Consider the following 18396-nt stretch of genomic DNA (forward strand, 5'->3'; position numbering starts at 1 on the left):
TGTAAGCATATTTAAATATATATCGCGGATTTTTTGCTGGTTCGCGGATTTCTGCGGACAATGGGTCTTTTAATTTCTGGTACATGCTTCCTCAGTTGGTTTGCCCAGTTGATTTCATACAAGGGACGCTATTGGCAGATGGCTGAGAAGGTGCCCAACTTACTTTTCTCTCTCTCTCTATTGCGCTGACATTCTCTGATCCTGACGTAGGGGGATTGAGCAGGGGGGCTGTTTGCACACCTAGACAATACGGACGCTCATCTAAAAATGCTGAAAGATTATCTTCACTTTGCTCCCTTCTGTGCAGCTGCTTCGTGAAGCGACATGCTGCACGGTGCTTCGCATACTTAAAAGCACGAAGGGCACGTATTGATTTTTGATTGTTTGTTTTTATCTCTCTCTCTCTTTCACTTTCTCTGCTCCTGACGGAGGGGGTGTGAGCTGCCGCCTTCAACAGCTTTGTGCCGCGGTGCTTCGCATACTTAAAAGCCAAACAGCCCTATTGATTTGTTTGCTTTTCTCTCTCTTTCTGACATTCTCTGCTCCTGATGCGCACTCCTTTGAAGAGGAAGATATGTTTGCATTCTTTTAATTGTGAGAGGGAACTGTCATCTCTGTCTTGTCATGGAGCACAGTTTAAACTTTTGAAAAAGAGACAAATGTTTGTTTGCAGTGTTTGGATAAAGTTCCTGTCTCTCTACAACTTCCTGTGTTTCTGTGCAAATCTGTGACACAAGCATGACAATATAAAAATAACCATATAAACATATGGTTTCTACTTCGCGGATTTTCACCTTTCGCGGGGGGGTCTGGAACGCAACCCCCGCGATGGAGGAGGGATTACTGTACTAGAAAATAACAAAATTAGAAAATGATAATCTGCAAAAGTTGCTGAATAAATCCAAAAGAAAAATTGTCAAAAAAATATGAAATCACAATTCAAAACTCAAACACAACATATCAAAATACTAAGACCTAAACAAAATGGAAAGGTGTAAACAAAATATGTTCAAATTTCTAATCCAAAAACCCAAGTCCCAAATACAAAAATTAGAACCAGAAAGAGGAAGAACTACACGGTCAGGGGAGTGAAAAAATAGCAACGCTAGTAAAAGCTAAAAGGGAACAGGTGAACACTATGAAAGGTCAATGCCACTGTAACTAGACAGTGGCAATAGGTGTGTAACACAGGTACTGCTATGAACACTAGTAAAAGCACCTAAGAGCAATTAATTAATTAGGGATCTCTCCCTACATCCCATCCAGAAACAAAGTCACACAACTAACCACTTGGAAAAGAGAATTAACAAAATGAATAAAAGAAAGTGAAACACAATAAGTAAAACAGTAAGAAAAGAGAACAAAAACCTTTAGTAAAACATTACAGAAACACCAGGGAAAACAAAATACAAGAAAGCAAAAATACAAGAAGGCAAAATTTCAGAACAAGATGTACGACATACCAGGGTGCCCACAGACAAAATTGGGTTTTACCAGTAGTTCTGAAAGAAAAAAAAATGTTATCTATAAACATTTACTAAGCATAATCGGGTAGTCACTTCAAATGGAAGAAATACCTAATGACTGGAAATCTGTGAATGTGATTCTAAACTATAAACTGATAAACCTTATTTCTATCTCATTCAAAATTATTGAAACTACAAACAAAAATAAATTAGAAGACTTTTTACATAAAAATAACATGCTAAACAGCAGCCGGCATAAATTTATAAGTGGAGGATCCTTCCAAACTTGTCAGATTTTTTTAACAGTTTTTTATTTAACTGGATTGGCGTCATACATACTGTATGGTTCAGCCACGGCTATTGCCCTGGTTTAAGCTTATTTCTTGTTTGTTTGAAAGTTTGGTGGCTTATTAAGTTTTCATCTGCTGTTAATTCTGTTTTTGGTTTGCCTTTATTTAAAAAACATGTTTTCTTTGATTATGTTTTGTTAATTTCATTACATTTTCAAACTGCATAGGGCACTTGTTGGGAAAAAACCCCAGAGAAGGCACCAGTCCATCACTGGGTGAACACATACACAACACTCACACACACACACACACACACACACACACACACCAAAAACACTAGGGCCAATTTAGTATTGCCAATCCACCTAACTTGTATGTCTTTAGACTGTGGGAGGAAACCATGCAGACACAAGGAGAACATGCAAACTCCACACAGGATGACCCAGGATGCAACTTTAGTCTCCTCGCTACGAGGCAGCAGTACAACCACTGTGCAGCTGTCATGAAGATTCTAATTTACATAATTAGATTCATGTTGTAAGATAATCATTTTTGTTTTGTTTTAATTATGCAATTTGTAAGTATTGTGTTTCTGTGTTCTTTGAAGACATTTCTTGTACTTTGTGGGAGAAACTTCAAGAGGCAAGGCCATTCTGATATCACTGCTGCTGGCTTTTCATTGGCGTTCGAGGAGTGCATACTATTTTGAGTATTTATCCTAAGATTTCTGGATTTATTGCTTTTGTCTTTGGTTTTCAATACTTGATTCATGCATTCAGGCTTGTTTGGTCTTCTGCCTCATTTAGAGTCTTTTTTGCTGTTTTTGTTTTTCTTTTGTTTATTTTAAATATGTTTTGTTCATTTACAAAGATTTTGTATTGAACTTGTCTCTCAAGCCAGAGGTTTGATAAGTTCCCTTATCTTTAGAGACTTTTTTGGTATAATTTGGGACACTTAGTATATTTTTGAACTTTTAAAACCAGACCCCTATTTTTGACCCACCTGTGGAGTTTAGAATTAGGCTGCCCAAGGTGAGACCTATCTTTAGGCAGACCAAGTTTGCTATTTTGAGTGCACCAGTCATTACACTTATAATGCTGGATTTGAAATTTTTAAAAAGAGAATGCTTTGCTTGAGTGAGGTGTCAGTGGAGAAACTCAGGCATTTGTGTATGGACTGTTACTCCTTCCATTACTTATTAATGACAATTGTAGATTCAGAAATCGTAGGTAAACTGGTGAAATCCACAATTTACACTAACGGAAGGAATAGCAAACAATGAGGAGTCAGCGAAAAGACTTAAAAACTGGGCAATCTTTAAAAGATGACAAAGAATTTTAATGCATCAAAGTACAAAGTTCTTACAAAGTTCTACATGAACGCAAAATTAAACTTAAAAGATTTACAATGCTGACTTACAGAAAGCAATACCTGAAAAGCATATTGAGGTTTACGTTGATGAAATAGTCTCGTTGCCTAAGATGTAATTAAGCAATTAAAAAGACAATTATATATAGAATATATTGTAAAAATGGTTGAATATAACATGAGGGATTCTGGAAGAGCACAACACTCCTTTGTTTGTCAAACTTTGCCTCTAGCAGATTATTTTAGAGTGTGATTTACAAGGTTTTTAAATACTTATGTGACTTACCAGGCTTCTCTGGTGTCCATGGCCACTGCACAACTGTGACACCGCAAGCTGCTGAAGAACACAAGAGCATTAAAGGAGGAGTGTGCCACAGGCCTGCTTATTTCCCACTGCCTTTGTTCGGGCAGAAGCAGTCCAGAGTATGGTTTAGCCAGGGTTCTGTCCCTGGCCCAAGTAAACTTTTCTTTAATACAATATTTTGTTGTCTTTTGAACATTTTGATATTGTTATTGTCGTTTCTTTGTATTTGTGTCATTTTATACTTTTTAAATATTCTTTCATTATTTTGTTATTCTGCGTTATGTTAATCGTGGATGTTTTAGTTTTATCATCCATCCTGCTTCTTTAAGGTGGAGACCAAGGAGGCAGGACCATCTAATTATTCATCTGGAGGTGTCCCAAGCTGTATTAAAGGATAAGCTTCAGTTTTTACTTCGGCATTCTTTTGTGATTTTTGCTATTCTTTGTGGAGTGTGTGGAGTTTGACCAGTACTCTTATTTAAAGTACTGTGTTTGTTTTGTGATATTTGTTTTGTGGATTTGTTTGCTGCATGATTTGTTTTTTTGAGCAAATTTTTTTCTTTCTCTTCTCTGCCTTGCCTTTTGTGGTACTTGATTTTGAATTCCTTAATTATAAAGAAACTTTGTTTTGTTATTGTGTGCCCATATTTCTGAGTATTTCTGAACAGGCCAAAGCCTGTCTGTTGACTTTTGGGATAGGCCTACCTGGGAGAGCCATACTTCCATTGTGGCATAAAATCATAACAACGCAAATATGTTGTGGTTAGTTGAAAGTTCAGCATAGTTAGGGTCAGTCAAAGGGGGAGGTTGTCATCAGTGGTGAGCTCAGGATAAGTCTTTAGTGTTGGTGAGAACTCCTGCTTTTTTGGATGGTCACCATATATTTCAGTAAAGTGAAGAATAGAGAAAGTGAAAACTGATAGTTTTTAGAGGCTATTTAATTTTATCTTAGCCTTGTTTGGACTTTGACAGGATCATTTTATTGTTATTTTTCTTTATCTGTTTTTTACTTATTGTGATTTTAAAGAACAATTTTATCACTATTTATTGATGAATTGTTGTTCAAAAACTTTACTTTCACTTTTTATTATTGAGTTTACTTACTGTATGTTTTTGACATTTTTACACAAAAAAATATGATGTGACTGACAAAATGACCAGTTCTGGATTCATGTTGTCACAGGGATGTTTTGAAAGAACTATAATGCTCTAGTGGCCATCTGGATTAATGGTCACCATGCTAAAAAAGACATAGTAGCATTAGAACCTATGCAAAGAAGAACAGCTAAATGTATCTTATGACTGTATCTTATTATAATCATTTAAGGTATTTAAAACTCTTTAATGTTGAACAGAGAAGGCTGCTTTAGTGTTGTAACATGGAGCCACAAACATGGTGAAAAGAAGAAGCGAGGCCTTCAAAAGACCATAAAGCAGGCCAGGATCTTCACTGGCCAGCTTGGATAAGGTTCACCCAAGCCTTACTCACAGGTTTTGGCATAAGCAGGCATAAAATGGAGAAACTGGTATTAAAGGTTTAAAATATGAAACAGGTTTAGAAAAAATACCAAAATGCCTTACAAAGTGGAGGGTGACTATAAACCTCTGGCTTGAACAAAAGGGTATCCTTGTAAAAATGAAGATTTATTAATAAAATAAAAATATTCAAAATAGCAAAAAAGATTTACCTTAAAGGCAATCTTAGGCAAAAAATGTACAATACACAGTCCTAAGTCAAATCCAAGAACAGGAAAAAGAATCCAATCAACAAGAATTTAAAAAGATACTCACAAACACCAATGCTAATGTTCCACTACAGGGTTCTTTTTCTTCATCATCCTCGTTTTCTTATTCTTCTAGATATTACCAGGCTGGAATCCCAAATAACTAGCCACATTACTAATATAATATGTTTCGAAGTATTTGATGTCTCTTGCCCTGTTTGTATGTTTTCTTTATATTCTCATGTGTCTGAACCTCTCTTGACTGGTGCTCCCTCTGTTGAGCACATTTCCATAAAGCCTGCATCTCGGACTTTCTCATTGTTTTTGAGCACCTTGCTTGCCTCCTTCCTGTCTTTGTCTCACTCACTTTCATTTCCTCTTTCAATGGCTTCATCAAGGGAAAACTGACCAACCAGACTGCACTGTGGAGCACAGCACACACAGAGATCTTAGCATTTTATTATATAGTAGATAACCCATTTTTGCAACTACTGGGTTCTCTTTCTGGAAAACCTATAAAGCCAGAGGAGGACCCAGCATCAGTGATGTCAGGGTGGACCCACCTCTTACAGTTCCACTCTAAAAGTACATTGAATAACATTCAACATTTAAAATAACAACACATAAATGTTAATTCATAAACAAATCTAATAGAAACTACATAAAAACAACAGAAAATAAACGTAAGCCTGGGAAAAATCCCTAACTGTAACAAAAGAGTAGTTACCAAATTCTAGCCTCAAAATTCTCAAAATTGATCCATTCAAATTCTTTCACTTAAATAATGAAGGACAAACCCAGAGACGCAATTGAAAATTAAGAGTGAGTGTATGTAAGAGTGAAACTAGAAAGTATTAATTGCATAACAGATTATGTGACTCAAGAACAAACTAACAAATAATATTTGAGAACTGGAAACCTTGACAACCTTTTTAAAGCATTGCCATACTTAGCTATTGTGGAACATGGCCCGGACACAGACAGGCGGACATCGTTGGTTCACCCACAACACGTTTATTTTACAAATATATACAATAAAGTGCACACACAACCCCCCAAAACTCCCCCAAAGTCCAGGCCTATCCAAATGCCTCACTCTTCAGGCTGCCTCCTTTCCTCCTCCAAGACCTTGTCTTCCTTCACTCCCAACTCCAGCCCCCTGATTGTAGGAAGGCTGCCCCTTTTATTCCCACCCAGATGTGCTCCAGGTGCCTAATGACGTCCTTCTGGCAGCACTTACTGGAGCGGTGGAAGTGCTGCTCTTGCACCTGGAAGCACTCCGGGCGTCCCTGGAAGGATCTTCCTCCATCTTCCCGGGTGTGGCGGAAGTGAATGTTTCCCGGGCTCCATGAGGCTTGGGACGCCCCCTGGCGGTAGCCACGGGCCCCAACGGGCTTGAGCCTCCTTGCTCCTCTCCCGTGGTTCTCTCCCGATCCAGGGCGGTTGCCCCTTCGTGGCCTGGAGGATGAATACGCCACCTCCCGGTCTTTCCAGGCGTCCCAGCTGGGTCTGTCCCCCAGCCTCCTGTGACACTATTAACTAACCAAACAAACCTAATGAAATGAATGGTCTCCTTTTTTATGAAATATTCTCTCATGTTTGTTCATATGACATGTCGTCTACTTTGGGAGCACCTCAAAACACTAATACATCTGATCTTCTGTTTCAAGTGGAAGGACCTTTTAACAGACATCAATGTTCGCCTGCAAGCACTGATTACAAGTATTGAAGCTGTAATCAAACAGACTCATTTTTATTTTAATATCACACGAAAGACTCTCAAAGAAAGTCTAATTTTTCTGTGCTAGTCAAGGCATATTTAACATTGGAAGGAGGTTCTGATGAACTACCAGGAAGCTGTTTTTAATGACAACAAAAAAAAATCTGATAACATTTTATGAGGTAATGATGCTGTAAAAATGGGAAGGGTCCTTTGCTTGGGAACTTCTGGCACTCAGAACCTAAATACTTCAAACACAAAATGTAAAAGCATCCATCTATTCATCCATCCATTGATGAACCCCCTCAATCTACTTCACAGTAATGGGAGTAAAGGAAAAACAAGAATGATAAATTTTGCACATTATGACACCCACCATGACTGTGAAGTGGATTTAAGTGGGTTTGAGAAGGTTATATTATGTTATGGCATGACCCATATCATTTATATCCATCCATCCATCCATCCATTATCCAACCCGCTATATCCTAACTACTGGGTCATAGGGGTTTGCTGGAGCCAATCCCAGCCAACACAGGGCGCAAGGCAGGAAACGAACCCCGGGCAGGGCACCAGCCCACCGCGGTATCATTTATATGTAATTGCTAATTTCATTTGACAGCATTCACTCACCAACACCTGTAAAGAGCTCCATTGAAGTTAATCATATTGAAGTGTGAATAATTACACAAGATAATGATATTAGATCCAATGCAAGATGCATTCAGAGCAAAAATACAGAAGAATGATTGTTTGATATATACGTAGTATTAGGCTCTTCTTTATCATCTTATTAAAATGCTGTTTATAAAAATTAACAAAAAAATTATTATGTTACCTGAAATATACCCTTTTGTCCCTGCTTCTGTCTATAACAAGAATATTAAAACAAGTTCTTGGTTATATTAAAGAGATTGTGCTTGACCTTCATTTTTCTCTTGCTTTATACTTGGACTCTGGAGGTAAAAAAATGTAATTGTCTTTAAACTACAGGGTAAAGGTCATGCTTGTTGGGTAGTATGCTTCTCTGTGTACATGGTGAAAATTTTTATATATTTGTAAAAATGCAAGTAAATCTTTGCAAACATACTATATATCTTTAAAGCCATATAAATAAAAAATAAGAGTGATGATTTGATTATTGTTTATATTAAATGTGTTATACATAAAAATTCAAAGGTAACTATATCATTAGCAATGAAACTAATCACACAAAAAGCTGAAAGTCAAGTTTAAGCACCAGGATAATAGCAGATAGGCAATACACTGTAATTTCAGGTGGCTTCCATTTATGTTTAGTAACACTACAATCAGTGGTGTTTAGGCCAGTGGGGCACAGCCTTGCCAGATGTTGTTCAAAATAAATAATAAACTTCCTTCTCTCTAGATCAACTTATTATTAAACAGACCTCAGCTTTGTCTTAAGCAATTTTCTAATATACTGTCATACACTCAAAGTAATTACTGCTGCTAATTAGCTAGAACAATATTGCTCCTTGTAGTGTGTGACATTGTCTTCATGTTGGGTGCTGCAAGCCTGTTTCTAAATGAGGGGCTGAACTAATTGGCCCTGCAGTGTCCTCTATACCCTTGGGCATGTGTGCACATTGTCAACCTGATCTTTGCAGTTTAGCAATGGAGCTTGAACGTCATTGCCTATATTAAAATAAGTATCACCTATGGTTGTTGTTGGTGTTGTTTTTTATCTCCCCTTAACACTTCCAGTTTAATATTTCCCCAGTTTGAGGCCATGCATCACACGCCAGCAAAGAGGTATAAAAAGTCCAGTATCATTTGCTCCCTGAAAGGCATCCATAGTAATTTGAAAAAAGAAAGAAAATAAATATCAACAGTGCATCATTCACAAGAAATTACACTGGATCTTGATTTTTGCCTACCGCTCAGGATGAAAATTAGAAAATTAGAAAAAGTCACCAAGAAAGCCTACATTCACATCTTCTACTTTCTGGAAAAGAATCCAGCAGCATGATACTCCTGTTTCAAAGAAGCACAGAATGGTATATAAAGACACATGTGTATGCAGAAAATATATACAGTATATTTATTAATAATTTTCTGGCCTCACGCTGATGAGCAAACACTTGGCCACATGGAAGCTAGTACTCCTACCAGACATGAAGTATCAGGTCTTACCGTGTGTGTGTGTGTAGTCTGTATGTTCTTTCTGTTGTGTTACCAGTTGTTCTTGTTCACATCAAAATCATTCAGTTCTAAATTTGAGCTTTAAAATCTATATGGCTGTATTTTGTCAGATGATGAAGATATTACTGGTTACCAAAGTGGTCTACTGCCAGCTGATACAGACCAGGCACCAGCATTCCATTGTTTACTTTTTTATGATGTGAAAGGTGCATGAAGTTACATGTTTCACTAGTCATTAGCAAAAGTGGGACAGACATTACTAGTTAGGTAAGTTAATGCTAAAGAAGACTGCACATATAACAGTAAAATTCTACTATGGTCCAACAGAAAGTGGGAGGCATGGCCTGAAGCAAACTGCTCACAAAAGGTGCAACATAATACTTATCATCTTAATACATAATTCGCCTGCCTCCTCACTCACTCACTCACTCACTCACTCACTCACGTCCGTCCGAAGCCGAATGCGCAGTCGCCTTCTTCGCACGTCCGAAGCCGAATGCGCAGTTGCCTTCTGCGCAGCTGCCCGAAAAACCTTACGAGACCGACATCCAACCCCAACATTGCGGCAGGCGGCGGATTTACGGCTGCAAAAATTCAAAGAGAACGGCGACTTCGATTAAAGCTCTAGAGGCCTGAACGGCGATTTCGACTACAGCTTGAGGCCTAATTACGCATTCTGATTCAATTATGCATTCATTCAATACACCTATATCAGGTTTGTGGTGCTTATACTTATTACTATTCCATATTGTACTGGAACATTTATCATTCAATATTATACTATAGACCTGGAAAATTCATCAACTAACAGTACAAGCCTGTACAGTAATGAGTAAAGCGGACTACAATCATTACAAAACAACTTCGTTACTTATCATTTGTTCCTCATACACTGCTGACACAAACTCGTGCCCGTTTCATCTTACGTTGTCGAAACGGGCTCTTTGTCTAGTTGATCTATAAAGCAGATAATAGCTAATCTTATACAGTAGGTTTTTTTTTTTAAGTCAGCCATAAACCTGACTTGAAAATAATCATGCAAACTGTGAAACAAAATATTTCAACTGGAGCATATTTATTCAACTGATTTTCAATATGCAACATTTTGTAGAGGAGTAGCACAGTGACTAGCCTTGAATCCTGGTACCAGTCACTTTTCCAGGGGAAATTGTGTGTATTCCCCTTGTTTGTGTGATTTTTCTTGTTATATTCCATCTGCTCCGTAAGAATGAGTTTGGGCATATGCATGTGTGTTAGTGTGTTCTGTGATGGACTGGTTTTCATTATAAAGGTAGTTTTTTCCTTTCACCTGGAGCTACTGGGAAAGGCTTTAATTCCCACAACCTTATACTGGAAAAATAGTTTAGAAAGTAAATGAACTACCACTTTGGAGAAGTTGGAAAGTACAGTGACTATAACTTGGCTTATGTAGGAATAATGCACTGCATTTCTTGGTCTGGCTAGAAATGTACAGCATAAAAAAGGAAAGTATCGGTATCAATGAGTTTTAGATCAAATAGGAAGGCCAGTGAAGCTAAATGATAGTTATAAACTAATTTGGGGAAAAAAAGATTAGGCCCATACACTGATTGGACAGTTTCTGAGAACACAAAACTGTACTAGGCTTTGGAGAATTGGACATGCCTGTGTATTCATACAATTCATAAATCTCTTAATTCACAAAGCAATTTTTTTCCATTATAACTGAAACAATTTTATATAATAAAATGTATGTTTACATTGAAAGAACAATGCTATTTGAGATGACTTTAGCAAAAGAATTAGCCCTTGTCTAGTAAATTGTAATAATAAAATGCATAATTTTAAAACTGTGGCAGGGCACAAATAAAAGAACAATTCACTTTTGAAATGAAATATTTTAATTTGATTTCTTAAGCGATTTGGTGCATTTACTCAAACATTTAAAATATAATAATGATTATTTATTTCACCTTCATTGGGATGCAAGTAGTAGAGATTACCTTTTCTATTTGCTTGATTTGATGAAAAATGTTCTATTCCTACGCATGTGGAACTCTTTATTATTTGAATATTAAGAAGGCTTGCATTTCACTAATAAGCTAAAAATAAATTTACATTGTGATGGAAGGCAAGAATGGACTGCTATTCTGGCTGGAATGGAGGCTTCCTTATGTGATCAGGAGGTCCTGAGAAGAGATGAACCAGGGAGATAGTTGTTTGTGCTACTTGGAATTTTTAGTGTTCCCTTTCCAGGTCAGGGGGCTTTCATTGTGGAAAGGCAAAAAGAGACCATATCTTTCTGCCCCCTAACCCGAGCAGGCTGGGTGGCAGCATTCCTCTGATGGAGTTGCAATTTGTACACCCACAGTGCAGCATGGGAGCTGTAGTCCCAATGGGTAGCTTTGTTGGGGCACTTGAATGCTACCAGGAGGACAATCCCCTGTCCTAGAAATGTTTCCTATTGGAAATGATATTACATGATATTATGAGTACTGAAAGTACTCCTGGGTCCAGGTTAAAAAAGAACTGCTTCTCCTCCCCCAGGTGAGTTGGAGTCGGGAGAGGAGGAGAACATCATTATTCTGAGGTGTGTAGTTAACCAAGGCAGACTGTGATAACAAATGATCATTGCCCTGCAATGCTGAAAGGAAACCACACACTAAAGATGCCCACAGCCTTGTCCCTTTCAGCCTTAAATTGCTGAAGGCAAACCAAGCCTTTTGTTCAAGATTTAAAACAGTTACACTCCTTTTAGCTGTGAAATGCTTTTGATGGTTAGGGGTGGATGGACCATACATTTTTTCTTACTTCTGGGATAGATCTGATTCTGCTCTTCATGTCCTTTCTTGTAATTATACAACATAAACTGAAGTTATCCAAACTGTGTTTCTTGTCTGCATATTTGACATTTTTAGTATGGCACTTTCAGAGTATTTTGAAGCCAAATTTTAAAGACATGTTGAAGAGCAACAGCTTGAAAATTAATATAGAAAGTGCAAAAGTAATGAAAATCACATAAATATGTATGCTGTATTTCTGGCCTGAGGTAAAATGATAATGCAGGGGAATGGAAATTTGAAATGTAGAAATCAGAATAGTGACATTATTTTACTTAAAACACTGAAGCTTGAATGTTATCATTAGAGGAACTACAAGTTGGGTCTAGGGTGGTACATAGCATTTGCAAAGTCTCTTGAGTACTGGAGCTGCACATAGGTCCTAACATCCCACACATTCTACAGGAGCCCCATTGAGAGCATTCTGACCAGTTGCATCACCTTCTGGTTTGGGAACTGCAGTGTCTTTGACCGCAAGGTCCTACAATGGATAGTGCACATGCATAGCAGAAAAGATCACAAGGACCACATTGTCCTCCATTAAAGACTTATTTATTAAATGTTGCATTTGCAAAGCCTACAGCATTTTGGATGACTGCACCCACATCTCCCACAGTTTTTTTGTTCCACTTCCACCTGGCAGAAGTAGCATCTGAACCAGTTCTGCCAGGATCTGCAACAACTTCTATCCCTTTGCTGACCAAACTCTATTCTGCCCTCTTCTCCTCAGATCTGCACTGAGCAGTTTATTTATATGCAGTTCATTTGTTATTATTATTGTTTTTGTTATTTATTTATTACTATCTATGTCAGTTTATTACTATATATTAATTTATTTATTCATTAATTGTATTTATTTATAGTATAGCATAATTCTTTAATTGTCTTGCACTTGTCTCTTTTTTATGTATATGATGCACTACAGTCCTGGGGAGTGTTATTTTGTGCTACTGTATGCTGCAGTACTGTGTATGAATGGTATAACAATAAAGCCACTGGACTCTTTAGAACTCCAAACACAAGAAATCACTGAAGGTAAATGCAAAAAAAGAAAGATATACACTTACAATATGCAGACTCTTTGGAACCCTTCATTTTATCCTTAAGAAGGCAGGTAAGAGTTTTGTGTATTCTAGTGAAGATATTATAGGAGAAGTTTGTTCATATTTAGAAAAGAATAGAATAGAAAGCCTTTTATTGTCATTGTAAAATAATTTACAACGAAAATATGAGCGCCACCACAACTGGGTACAAAAGCAAAACAACACTACTTTTGTGAAAAACAAACCAATAATACAACACATAATACAAACAAGAAGAAGAATAACAACAATATATAGTGCATATTGTGCATCATATTTGAGAGGGCCGTTGTGCATGTGGTTGCATTATATTGAACTGATTATTCAGTTTCTAAGCAATTAATACTGTATATTATTATATTATTACTATATATATTATTACTAGATATTATTATAAAAATATAATTTGGCAATAAATTCTTTTGATGATCATGCTCTTGGGGCATTAGACATATCAGACTATTTCTTTCTATTTTTAACACTACATAAACTAAAATAAAATATCTCTTTAATGAAAAAATATATAAGCTGGACCTCTGATTATTGAATGTGTATTTTAAAGTGGCTTTTTACTGCAGGCTCAGCTCTGCAGTAGTTTCGACTTATGTCATCACCCTGTCAATGCTGTGAAGAACAGCTCCAAAATGTAGAGGAAAATGACTTCATTTTGGCTCCCAAACGCGCCCTATTAATGTTGTGCGCTAAGGTCAGGTCTGAGCCAAAATGGAGAGGAAAGGAAGTCTAGTTTCTGTGGTTACTATTGAACAAGAAAAAAAGTACAAAGCTATTTGCCATTAGCAACGAAAAGTCTGCATAACCATTGGCTAACGAAGGAAAGAAAATAGAAAACTGACCAATGGTAGTTTGTATTTGCATGACGATACATGCGACGCAATGAAATCCCTCCCACCTCCAGTGAAGGTTTATTTTGGCTTCTCCAGACTGCCTGTCGCCGCCATTAGTGGTATAAATAAGGTAGGGAAACGGAGACGACGATGGAAAATGGACAGTAAAATGGATTAAATGGTGGGAGAGAAGTACAAATACAAGAAGAAATGTACGAACATTTTCTGTATTGTGGATTTGGGCTTTTGGAATAAACAGAGGAAGACAAGAGACCGGAAACCATGTAAATGAAGACGGGTCGTGTGGAAATTAACCAAAGCGTCAAATAGGATTTGGAAAAGCTCTAGGTCGGAGGCTGGGTTGTCGAGAGGTAGAAAGAATACTTGTTGTTTGAGTGACAGCGAAAAGGCCAGCCGAGGAGAGTTCAAAGCAAGGTAAGTTTAGAGTAAATAGACCAGTGTGCAATGACAAAACGGTTAACCAGCTCACGGCGTAATGGTTAGAGCTGTACCGTCTTTATGTGGAAATCTGGCGAACTAGTGACTTAAAAAAAAGTGGAAGCGCTTACAGTTCACCTTGGTGTCCGTTTGTCGCGTAATGGCAAGGAAGCGGCCAACTCAACGTCGAGCAACATCTGTTTGACAGTGTTCTTTTGAGTCACGGTTACCTGATGTTGGCCTTCTCATGTAAATATAGTGGGGTCTTCGCGAATCATCCTGTAAGTCCGTCAAAGAGCTGTGAATCGGCTGTGCAACAGCTAATTTCTAATGGAGCCCAGTTGGCATTAGCCGCATTAAATCTACTTGACGACATTTGCCCAAAAGTGTGCACAGCTTTTTTTTCGTTAATGTTCCACACTGTTAAGTTGTGTGGCCTAGTAGCTATTAATTTCGATTACTTACTACCTCGATATGGCCAGTTGCTGGATCTGTGACCGAGAGCAGATGCCAAATACTGACATCGCTCAAATGATTCTGGTCGCCAAAAAAAAAAAAAAAAATATATATATATATATATATATATATATATATATATATATATATATATATATATATATGTTATTTGACCTACTCCTCCTTCTTTTACTTGCCGACACAACCATAGCGTTTTTTTATTATTATTACAAGCTGTATGTTACTGTGCACACATTTATTGCACAGACTACTCCATAGTGTGTACACGTCCCGACTTGCGTGGTAATGTTTGCAGTATTTATTTTGTAAAAAGCTTTTAAATCGATAGCATTATAGATGGATGTGATCAGTGGCATGACCAGAAGTAAATATTTTTTTAAACGTTTTTAGAAGTTTCTAACTGATAGAGAAGACAAACTCATTTTTTTCTAAAAAGACACAATGAAGACCTTTGATCACTGTTATTTTGTAGCTAGGAGTTAGCTCGCTCTTTATTCCTACATACATAAAAACATAACTATATACTGTAGTACTGTATTTTACCACAACCTAATGTAACGTCTAATATGATGAGCATTTACACTTACTTGTTAAACACAATAAATACTTTTTAATATTAATTTTTAACTGTTTGCATTCTTAGAGTTTCATAGTGCATTGGTTTAATTTTCCTGAAGGGAACAACCACACACAACTCGTTAATTTTGAAAGTTACTTCTGCAGTAACAAGTCAAGGTTTTGGATGTTAAGAATTAGTTTACACTATAAGTAAACATTTTGTATTTTCTCATTTACATGCTTTTAAATGTATACTGTGGTCTTCTTTAACCCAGTGGATATGAAAATGTTATTATGGCATTATTTTATTTTCCCCTTTGTTGCATGGTAGGTCAACTCAATGATAATTTCCCTAGTAAATACTTTTCTCATAATCAACTCCATCAAACAAGACAGTATGTTCAGTCTCTTTCAACTTGTCAGTTAATTAAAGCAGGGGCAGCAGGTAAGATTGTATTTGTTGGAAATCATTTTTCAGCACATTTTTGTTATTAATTTCATTAGGAGGCTAGTGTAGTTTGACATTTTTATAGAAAAAATCTTATCAATGTTGTTAGTTTATTTAAAAAAATATATCCTTTATGAAAAGGTCCTTTCAGAAATCTTTGTTTTGACATTTTGCTTGTTTTTGTTGTTAGTTTTCCCCCACTTGACCTCCTGCATATTTGGTTTTTGAGAGTTGTGGACATGTTGCAAACTTAATCTTTACATGGATCATATGTCACTCTCTGTTATGCTGATGAATTGTATTGGCTGGTCTTTGCTCATGTTTTCAAATAATTTTTGCTAAATGCCTGTTTTATGTTTTGATTATTTCAAAAAAGATATATTTTGAACCTTTTACACATGTTCTTATGAAGAGTAAACAATAAATACAGTGACAGTTTTGGAATGTTGCTTACTTTGAGGTGCTGCACTAATATATATATATTCACGGCATTCGTAGTCTGAATCACAATCTGATTGTATGGGTGGTTACCTACCAGGTAACGCTTGTGGTTGGTCAGCAAGTCGGCTAACATCCGCCACGTGCCCTCTTTCAGTTGCGAGAAGCAGCTCATACAATGGTTGAAATAGTTTACTGTCAAATAATACAAAGAGTACGCGACACGTGTTTCGCCCTAATTCTGGGCTCATCAGGCTTACACACTCACTGCACTCCCTTACAGGAATCGACCCTTGGACATCAGCGCTAGAGGCGAAGCCCCTAATGTTGCGCCACGGCGTGTGGTTCGTTCATTTGACAGCATGTAGATCGGGGTAATTACATTCACGGCATTCGTAGTCTGAATCACAATCTGATTGTATGGGTGGTTACCTACCAGGTAACGCTTATGGTTGGTCAGCAAGTCGGCTAACATCCGCCACGTGCCCTCTTTCAGTTGCGAGAAGCAGATCATAGAATGGTTGAAATAGTTTACTGTCAAATAATGCAAAAGGGAGTGCAGTGAGTGTGTACGCCTGATGAGCCCAGAATTAGGGCGAAACACACGTCGCATACTCTTTGCAAGGGAGCATGTGTTGGTTTTGCCCATATACCGTATATTATACTGTATATTAGACTTTTATGAATTTATTTATAGAGGACATTTAAAAACAACAGTAGTAGACCAAAGTGCCATACAGCTTCCATAAATACACAAAATATGCTGTATACACTAATATATACAGTAAATAAATACACCAAAGTAAATACAAGTTTAAAAATCTAAGCCAAAAAGATAGGCTTTCAGGTAAGATTTAATAGTGACCAAAGTTGTGATGACCTAATATAAAAAGATAAACAATCCCAGAGCCTAGGGGCAGCTACTGCAAACACATAGTTCCCTCTAAGCTTAAAGTCTAGAATTTAGCTAACCAATAACTTCTGGTCAGAGGAACTCCGTGATTGTGAAGGAGAATATGGGTGTAAAAGGTCAGGAAGATAAAAAGGGGGGAAACTGTTCATAGGCTTAAAAACAAACAGTAAAATTTGAAAACTCTAAGGTATAGTGAGTAGGAAGCCAGTGAAGAGAAACCAAGACTGGTGTGATGTGTTTCTGTTTTCGTGTGCCTGTTAAAAGCCTGGCAGTAGCTTTCTGGACGAGTTGAAGATGATCAAGGGATGACTAATTAACTCCAGTATATAATGAGTTGCAATATTCAAGCTGAGAACAGACAAACACATGAATTCGTGTTTCATAATCATGTACTTGACCTTAGCCAGTACCCTGTGTTGATAGAAACTGAAACTTTAAAAATTGAGTTAATTTGTTTATCAATTTTGGGGGCATTATCAAAGACACAACTATTTATTGTTCGACATAATCCCCAAGAACACTAAAATGAAACTTTTTGCCTTTTTGTGAGTGGAATGCTGTCCTTTAGTAGAAAAGGAGTGGCTATCACCATTCTCTTATGCTCTGCTTCAAACTCCACAGCAAATCAGCTTAAATGGACTGGTTGTGTACTTTTTAATGCTTGTAATCAACATGGATTACATTCTGCAAATAATAGTGTCAGCACTTGCTACAACCTTGAATTTCTTTGTTGAATGAGAATCGTCATGCTTCAGTTTATTCACACTAGTCTTTCTTCATTCCTGGCCCTCATATCGTATACATCATACTTATGGCTGAGTGGTCAGCACAAGTTCACAAAGAACATTTTCTGCAATTTGTAGAATGACGATTCACAAACGCATTCAAGTGAAATCATTTTGATTCTATAAAGTGCAGTGTAAAACCCCATACTAAATAGCCTTAATCCCCAATGTAGTCTATGCAGTGTGCACACTTTTTTAAATAATGTCCATTTCACTAGTAATATTTATTAGCCCCCAGGGACATCGTGAATTGTTTTGTTCCCGAATTATTTAAGGAGTCATGAAAGATTTTCCAAATGTATTTTCCTAGTTCTTTGAAACATTCTTATACTGAAATATTTCAAATACTACAAAAAGTATTCTAATAATGGGGCTGGAAATTCAGAGGGCTATGTAGCTGCACAACTGCTGAGCAGCATGCTTTCTGAAGAAAGGTGGGTTTAGGCAAAAGATGCATTACAGTGACCTTTGGGGGTCAGTAGGAGGTCTTGGTGGAAAAAATGGAAGGAACACAATAGTCCAGTGTAGGCCAATTGGAGGAAAGTGCATGAAGGAAGA

General features: G+C 37.2%; 1 protein-coding gene across 2 annotated transcripts in view; it reads left to right on the top strand.

The window, feature by feature from the left end:
* The first annotated feature begins 13860 nt into the window (after positions 1-13860).
* Positions 13861-18396, top strand: part of LOC114646888 (ubiquitin thioesterase Zranb1) — a 170630-nt gene continuing 166094 nt past the window's right edge. For both annotated transcript variants that reach the window (XM_028795270.2, XM_028795269.2), the window contains exon 1: positions 13861-14216. The gene's annotated coding sequence lies outside the window, so the exon portion shown is untranslated. The remainder of the gene's footprint in view (positions 14217-18396) is intronic.

This window comes from Erpetoichthys calabaricus, chromosome 2, assembly GCF_900747795.2.
Source record: "Erpetoichthys calabaricus chromosome 2, fErpCal1.3, whole genome shotgun sequence".
In the NCBI taxonomy this organism is placed as follows: Eukaryota; Metazoa; Chordata; class Cladistia; order Polypteriformes; family Polypteridae; genus Erpetoichthys; species Erpetoichthys calabaricus.